Source organism: Poromitra crassiceps (genome assembly GCF_964638095.1).
Source record: "Poromitra crassiceps genome assembly, chromosome: 14".
In the NCBI taxonomy this organism is placed as follows: domain Eukaryota; kingdom Metazoa; phylum Chordata; class Actinopteri; order Beryciformes; family Melamphaidae; genus Poromitra; species Poromitra crassiceps.
In genome coordinates this window covers 35,615,724-35,623,561 of record NC_139633.1, presented here as the reverse complement: position 1 = coordinate 35,623,561, position 7,838 = coordinate 35,615,724, and the positions used below count along the sequence as shown (strand labels likewise).

General features: G+C 48.4%; 1 protein-coding gene across 2 annotated transcripts in view; it reads left to right on the top strand.

Annotated features, from left to right (window-relative positions):
• The first annotated feature begins 609 nt into the window (after window positions 1-609).
• Window positions 610-7,838, top strand: part of LOC310789453 (NACHT, LRR and PYD domains-containing protein 3-like) — a 94,861-nt gene continuing 87,632 nt past the window's right edge. For both annotated transcript variants that reach the window (XM_083651096.1, XM_083651095.1), the window contains exon 1: window positions 610-711. The gene's annotated coding sequence lies outside the window, so the exon portion shown is untranslated. The remainder of the gene's footprint in view (window positions 712-7,838) is intronic.

Genomic DNA, 7,838 nt, shown 5'->3' with positions numbered 1-7,838 from the left:
GAGTGATGTCAACAGTGATGATGTCACCAGATTATGTCATCATTGCTTGAGTGACATCACATCATCATTGCGTAATTAGGACAATCATCATTAGGTAATTAGGGAAATTAATCTGCCCTAATTACCTACAGTAATTAAAGTGTTCTTTCTGAAAGTTTCAGCCCGATCGCACGTAGAATGGCATAGCTGTGGCCGAAGAAAATTCTGCTCTGTGTTTTGGGGAATTTTTGACCATGTTGATCAATTCTCGAGTGATCAAAATGGCTAAATCTAATTCTGGCACCAGATCTGTGCAACACATGGGATCAACCCCAGCATTTAATATGAAATCATAGACTTTATATGACATCATAGACTTTATATGACATCATATACTTTATATGACATCATAGACTTTCAGCACCCCAAAGCTCACTGACTCCAGAGTCTCTGCGTGTTGTGGCATGTGGCCGCACCTCAATCACATCAGTGTCAAGGCAGGTCTTTCCATGTCTTTAGTATTTGGCTTTTGCACATTATGGGTGTGGTTAGAGAATGTTGTTGTGCATCATCTACTGTAACTACCTCCCTGTTCACTTCCTCTTTCTGCATCTTAAAGCTGTAGGCGATCTGACAACAGGCACAGACTGACTGAAAACTCTGTCTATGTTCTCTTCATTAAAACCAGGTCAGATGTCCATCCCATCTCTATAGACCTCTAGAGAATGCCAGGTAAGATCTGTGCAATTAATGATTTAAGTGTATAATGTTGCTGTTCTTATTATATGTTTTTCTTATTGTATTTATGGGAGAGGAAACCGTTACAAAATAATTCTAAGTTGCAAAATTCTCAGCCTTAAAATAAAAATAAAATAAAAGGACCAACTGACTGCCCCCCTGCAGCTACTGTGGCCAGACAGAAGATTTGGAGACATTAATCTGCAGGCAATCAAATGCATTTGCACTGTAAAATCTTTTTTTATGCCTAGAATAATATGTCTGAAACTTAGAATTATCTTTTTATTGTTTTCTCTCATAAGTGCTTCAAGCCAAGTTTGAAGAAGCTAAAGAGTCAAACCAATGATGCGGTGCCCTTTACAGGGAGCTTGAGCGTGTTTTGAATTATAAATATTTTGTTTTGCACAAGGGATGTTTGCACATACAAGGAAACTGACTTGGTGTGGTTGGTGCACAAGTTACTGTCTGGTGGAAACGTCATATCGCAAAAACAGCTATTTTTCACATGCAAAAAAACATTCAGATTTTAACATAGTGTAATAATGCCAATAGTATAATAGTGCCCTCTGGTGGCCATGTGCTACACAGGTTTTTTAGTTCATGGAGTGCTACCTGATCTTCTGCTATCTGTTGTGTTAGCTCCAGTCCTCAAAGATAAAGTGGGGAAGCTGAACAGCTCAGATAATTATAGGCCAATAGCTCTGGCCAGTTTCATGTCCAAAGTGTTGGAGAGACTTATTTTGAGTAGACGAGAGGTTCATCCTGTCTACTGACAACCAATTTAGTTTTAAACGAAAGCTTGGCACGGATCTATGGATTTTTGCACTTAAGGAAATTGTAGATAAATAGAATAGGCAAAACTCTACAATGTTCATGTGTTTTATTGATGCTTCAAAAGCATTTGAATGTATTAATCATGAGAAACTATTTGTAAAATGAACTAAAAGTGGGGTCCCTAGTTTTTTAGTTAGAATTCTGGCGTATTGGTATGCGCATCAGACAATGAGAGTGAAATGGGGGAATGTGACATCTGCTCCCTTCCATGTGTCCAACTCTGTTCGCCAGGGTGGAATTCTGTCTCCTGCACTTTTTAACTTGTATATGAATGACTTATCTGTGTTCTTAAATTCATGTGGTACGGGCTGTAGGGTTGGGGACTTGTTAGTCAACCACCTTATGTATGCAGATGACCTGGTCATCCTTAGTCCATGTAGTGCTGGTCTCCAACAGCTTCTGAGAATATGTTCACAGTATGGTGCTGATTTTGATATAATATATAATGCTAAAAAGAGTAAGATCATGATTGTCAGAAGTAGAGAAGACAGACATTCAACCTTTCCTGACTTCTATCTTGCTGGCTCTGCACTCAGTGTGTGCAGTGAGATCACATATCTGGGCTATATTATCTCAGATGACCTGTCTGATGACAAGGACATCTATAGACAGCGTCAGAAGCTGTATGCTCAAGCGAACATGCTGTGTCGCAAGTTCAGCATGTGCTCTGTACCGGTGAAGATCTCACTTTTTAAAGCATACTGTACACAGTTGTATACTGCCCACCTGTGGTGTCGTTTTAAACAAAGCAGCATCAGAAAGCTCACAGTGGCTTATAATGACAGCATGAGGCTGCTGTTGAGAGCTTCAAGAAGCTCTAGCGCGAGTTATATGTCTGTTAGTATCGGAGTTCCTACCTGCTCTGCTGTCCTGCGGAATCTGATGTATAGATTTATGTGTAGGGCATCTGTCAGAAAATGACCTCATTGCTGTCCTGACTAACCCTGTACGCAGTTCTGTCAGATTCTTTTCCAGACTGTGGAACCATTGGCGAACATGTCTGTATGTTAAGCATTGAGCATTGTGGAAGGCCTTGCTTGTTTTCATCTTGTTTCGTCTTGTACTGTGCTGTTTTTACTATTTCTATGTGATATGGATCTCCCTGGGTCTGAAATAAAGAATTGAATTGAATTGAATTGAATAACAACTTTAATAACACGTAATATAACATATTTTGCTGGGCCAAAATACCTGAAACTTTCACAGGTTATTTTCTACCTACTAAATCTTAAATCCATTCATGAAAATGTCAGAAACTCTGTGAACTCTGGTTTGTTATTCTTGTGTGGCCTGCTTCCTCCTGGTCACTTACAGGCTGTGTGTAAAGGGTGCTGAGATGTTTGGAAAAGCTGATCTTCTGGTTGCACGTCTTTGTGCTCAGTGTCTGGCCATTATACAGTATGTCAGTATAGTCGTTGGTTTGTTTACACATTGCTATTAATAGCTGTGCCAGGCAGCTTTCATGTCAGTGGCACAGCTCAGTGATTAGGGCGCTCTAATTGATGACAATAGGTTTTGGTGTCTCAACAATTCATCCTACTTTATAGACCATTATCAGTCTTATTTCAGACAATGATTACTAGACAGTAAAGTAAAGTATAGCTTTTGTTATTATTGTCTGTATAGTCCTTGTGTACTGTTTTCCCCACCTGTTGCCTATGTTCCGTCGTTAGTCTGCCTTTCCCCCCCACCTGTTGCCTATGTTCCCTCATTAGTCTGCCTTTCCCCCCCACCTGTTGCCTATGTTCCCTCATTAGTCTGCCTTTCCCCCCACCTGTTACCAATGTTCCCTCATTAGTCTGCCTTTCCCCCCACCTGTTGCCTATGTTCCCTCGTTAGTCTGCCTTTTCCCCCACCTGTTGACTATGTTCCCTCGTTAGTCTGCCTTTTCCCCCACCTGTTGCCTATGTTCCCTCATTAGTCTGCCTTTCCCCCCCACCTGTTACCAATGTTCCCTCATTAGTCTGCCTTTCCCCCCACCTGTTGCCTATGTTCCCTCGTTAGTCTGCCTTTTCCCCCACCTGTTGACTATGTTCCCTCGTTAGTCTGCCTTTCCCCCCCACCTGTTACCAATGTTCCCTCATTAGTCTGCCTTTCCCCCCCACCTGTTGCCTATGTTCCCTCATTAGTCTGCCTTTCCCCCCCACCTGTTGCCTATGTTCCGTCGTTAGTCTGCCTTTCCCCCCCACCTGTTGCCTATGTTCCCTCATTAGTCTGCCTTTCCCCCCCACCTGTTGCCTATGTTCCGTCGTTAGTCTGCCTTTCCCCCCCACCTGTTGCCTATGTTCCCTCATTAGTCTGCCTTTCCCCCCCACCTGTTGCCTATGTTCCCTCATTAGTCTGCCTTTCCCCCCCACCTGTTGCCTATGTTCCCTCATTAGTCTGCCTTTCCCCCCCACCTGTTGCCTATGTTCCCTCATTAGTCTGCCTTTTCCCCACCTGTTGCCTATGTTCCCTCGTTAGTCTGCCTTTCCCCCCCACCTGTTGCCCATGTTCCCTCATTAGTCTGCCTTTTCCCCACCTGTTGCCTATGTTCCCTCATTAGTCTGCCTTTCCCCCCCACCTGTTGCCCATGTTCCCTCATTAGTCTGCCTTTCCCCCCCACCTGTTGCCTATGTTCCCTCATTAGTCTGCCTTTCCCCCCCACCTGTTGCCTATGTTCTCTCGTTAGTCTGCCTTTTCCCCCCACCTGTTGCCTATGTTCCCTCGTTAGTCTGCCTTTCCCCCCCACCTGTTGCCTATGTTCCCTCGTTAGTCTGCCTTTCCCCCCCACCTGTTGCCTATGTTCCCTCATTAGTCTGCCTTTCCCCCCCACCTGTTGCCTATGTTCCCTCATTAGTCTGCCTTTCCCCCCCACCTGTTGTCTATGTTCTCTCGTTAGTCTGCCTTTTCCCCCCACCTGTTGCCTATGTTCCCTCATTAGTCTGCCTTTCCCCCCACCTGTTGCCTATGTTCCCTCATTAGTCTGCCTTCCCCCCCACCTGTTGCCTATGCTCCCTCATTAGTCTGCCTTTCCCCCCCACCTGTTGCCTATGTTCCCTCATTAGTCTGCCTTTCCCCCCCACCTGTTGCCTATGTTCCCTCATTAGTCTGCCTTTCCCCCCCACCTGTTGCCTATGTTCCCTCATTAGTCTGCCTTTCCCCCCCACCTGTTGCCTATGTTCTCTCGTTAGTCTGCCTTTTCCCCCCACCTGTTGCCTATGTTCCCTCATTAGTCTGCCTTTCCCCCCCACCTGTTGCCTATGTTCCCTCATTAGTCTGCCTTTCCCCCCACCTGTTGCCTATGTTCCCTCATTAGTCTGCCTTTCCCCCCCACCTGTTGCCTATGTTCCGTCGTTAGTCTGCCTTTCCCCCCCACCTGTTGCCTATGTTCTCTCGTTAGTCTGCCTTTTCCCCCCACCTGTTGCCTATGTTCCCTCATTAGTCTGCCTTTCCCCCCACCTGTTGCCTATGTTCCCTCATTAGTCTGCCTTTCCCCCCCACCTGTTGCCTATGTTCCCTCATTAGTCTGCCTTTCCCCCCCACCTGTTGCCTATGTTCCCTCATTAGTCTGCCTTTTCCCCCCACCTGTTGCATATGTTCCCTCGTTAGTCTGCCTTTTCCCCCCACCTGTTGCATATGTTCCCTCGTTAGTCTGCCTTTTCCCCCCACCTGTTGCCCATGTTCCCTCGTTAGTCTGCCTTTCCCCCCACCTGTTGCCCATGTTCCCTCGTTAGTCTGCCTTTTCCCCCCACCTGTTGCCTATGTTCCCTCGTTTGTCTGCCTTTTCCCCCAATCTGTTGCCTATGTTCCTTCATTAGTCTGCCTTTCCCCCCACCTGTTGCCTATGTTCCCTCGTTATTCTGCCTTTCCCCCCCACCTGTTGCCTATGTTCCCTCGTTAGTCTGACTTTTCCCCCACCTGTTGCCTATGTTCCCTCGTTAGTCTGCCTTTCCCCCCCACCTTAGTCTGCCTTTTCCTCCCACCTGTTGCCCATGTTGTCTCGTTAGTCTGCCTTTCCCCCCACCTGTTGCCTATGTTCCCTCGTTAGTCTGCCTTTCCCCCCCACCTGTTGCCTATGTTCCCTCGTTAGTCTGCCTTTCCCCCAATCTGTTGCCTATATATGTTCCCTCATTAGTCTGCCTTTTCCCCCCACCTGTTGCCCATGTTCCCTCGTTTGTCTGCCTTTTCCCCCCACCTGTTGCCCATGTTCCCTCATTACTCTGCCTTTCCCCCCCACCTGTTGCCTATGTTCCCTCGTTAGTCTGCCTTTTCCCCCCACCTGTTGCCTATGTTCCCTCATTACTCTGCCTTTCCCCCCCACCTGTTGCCTATGTTCCCTCGTTAGTCTGCCTTTTCCCCCCACCTGTTGCCTATGTTCCCTCGTTAGTCTGCCTTTTCCCCCCACCTGTTGCCTATGTTCCCTCGTTAGTCTGCCTTTCCCCTCCACCTGTTGCCTATGTTCCCTCGTTAGTCTGCCTTTTCCCCCCACCTGTTGCCCATGTTCCCTCGTTAGTCTGCCTTTCCCCCCCACCTTAGTCTGCCTTTTCCCCCCACCTGTTGCTATGTTCCCTCATTAGTCTGCCTTTTCCCCCCACCTGTTGCCTATGTTCCCTCGTTAGTCTGCCTTTTCCCCCCACCTGTTGCCTATGTTCCCTCATTAGTCTGCCTTTCCCCCCACCTGTTGCCTATGTTCCCTCATTAGTCTGCCTTTTCCCCCCACCTGTTGCCTATGTTCCGTCGTTAGTCTGCCTTTCCCCCCCACCTGTTGCCTATGTTCCCTCGTTAGTCTGCCTTTTCCCCCCACCTGTTGCCTATGTTCCCTCATTAGTCTGCCTTTCCCCCCACCTGTTGCCTATGTTCCCTCATTAGTCTGCCTTTTCCCCCCACCTGTTGCCTATGTTCCCTCGTTAGTCTGCCTTTCCCCCACCTGTTGCCTATGTTCCCTCATTAGTCTGCCTTTTCCCCCCACCTGTTGCCTATGTTCCCTCGTTTGTCTGCCTTTTCCCCCAATCTGTTGCCTATGTTCCCTCATTAGTCTGCCTTTCCCCCCACCTGTTGCCTATGTTCCCTCATTAGTCTGCCTTTTCCCCCCACCTGTTGCCTATGTTCCCTCGTTAGTCTGCCTTTCCCCCCCACCTGTTGCCTATGTTCCCTCGTTAGTCTGCCTTTTCCCCCCACCTGTTGCCTATGTTCCGTCGTTAGTCTGCCTTTCCCCCCCACCTGTTGCCTATGTTCTCTCGTTACTCTGCCTTTTCCCCCCACCTGTTGCCCATGTTCCCTCGTTAGTCTGCCTTTTCCCCCCACCTGTTGCCTATGTTCCCTCGTTAGTCTGCCTTTTCCCCCCACCTGTTGCCTATGTTCCGTCGTTAGTCTGCCTTTCCCCCCCACCTGTTGCCTATGTTCTCTCGTTACTCTGCCTTTTCCCCCCACCTGTTGCCCATGTTCCCTCGTTAGTCTGCCTTTTCCCCCCACCTGTTGCCCATGTTCCCTCGTTAGTCTGCCTTTTCCCCCCACCTGTTGCCTATGTTCCCTCGTTAGTCTGCCTTTTCCCCCCACCTGTTGCCTATGTTCCGTCGTTAGTCTGCCTTTCCCCCCCACCTGTTGCCTATGTTCTCTCGTTACTCTGCCTTTCCCCCCCACCTGTTGCCTATGTTCCCTCGTTTGTCTGCCTTTCCCCCCCACCTGTTGCCTATGTTCCCTCATTAGTCTGCCTTTCCCCCCCACCTGTTGCCTATGTTCTCTCGTTAGTCTGCCTTTTCCCCCCACCTGTTGCCTATGTTCCCTCGTTAGTCTGCCTTTTCCCCCCACCTGTTGCCTATGTTCCCTCGTTAGTCTGCCTTTTCCCCACACCTGTTGCCCATGTTCCCTCGTTAGTCTGCCTTTTCCCCCCACCTGTTGCCCATGTTCCCTCGTTAGTCTGCCTTTTCCCCCCACCTGTTGCCTATGTTCCCTCGTTAGTCTGCCTTTTCCCCACACCTGTTGCCCATGTTCCCTCGTTAGTCTGCCTTTTCCCCCCACCTGTTGCCTATGTTCCCTCGTTAGTCTGCCTTTTCCCCCCACCTGTTGCATATGTTCCCTCGTTAGTCTGCCTTTTCCCCCCACCTGTTGCCCATGTTCCCTCGTTAGTCTGCCTTTCCCCCCACCTGTTGCCCATGTTCCCTCGTTAGTCTGCCTTTTCCCCCCACCTGTTGCATATGTTCCCTCGTTAGTCTGCCTTTTCCCCCCACCTGTTGCCCATGTTCCCTCGTTAGTCTGCCTTTCCCCCCACCTGTTGCCCATGTTCCCTCGTTAGTCTGCCTTTTCCC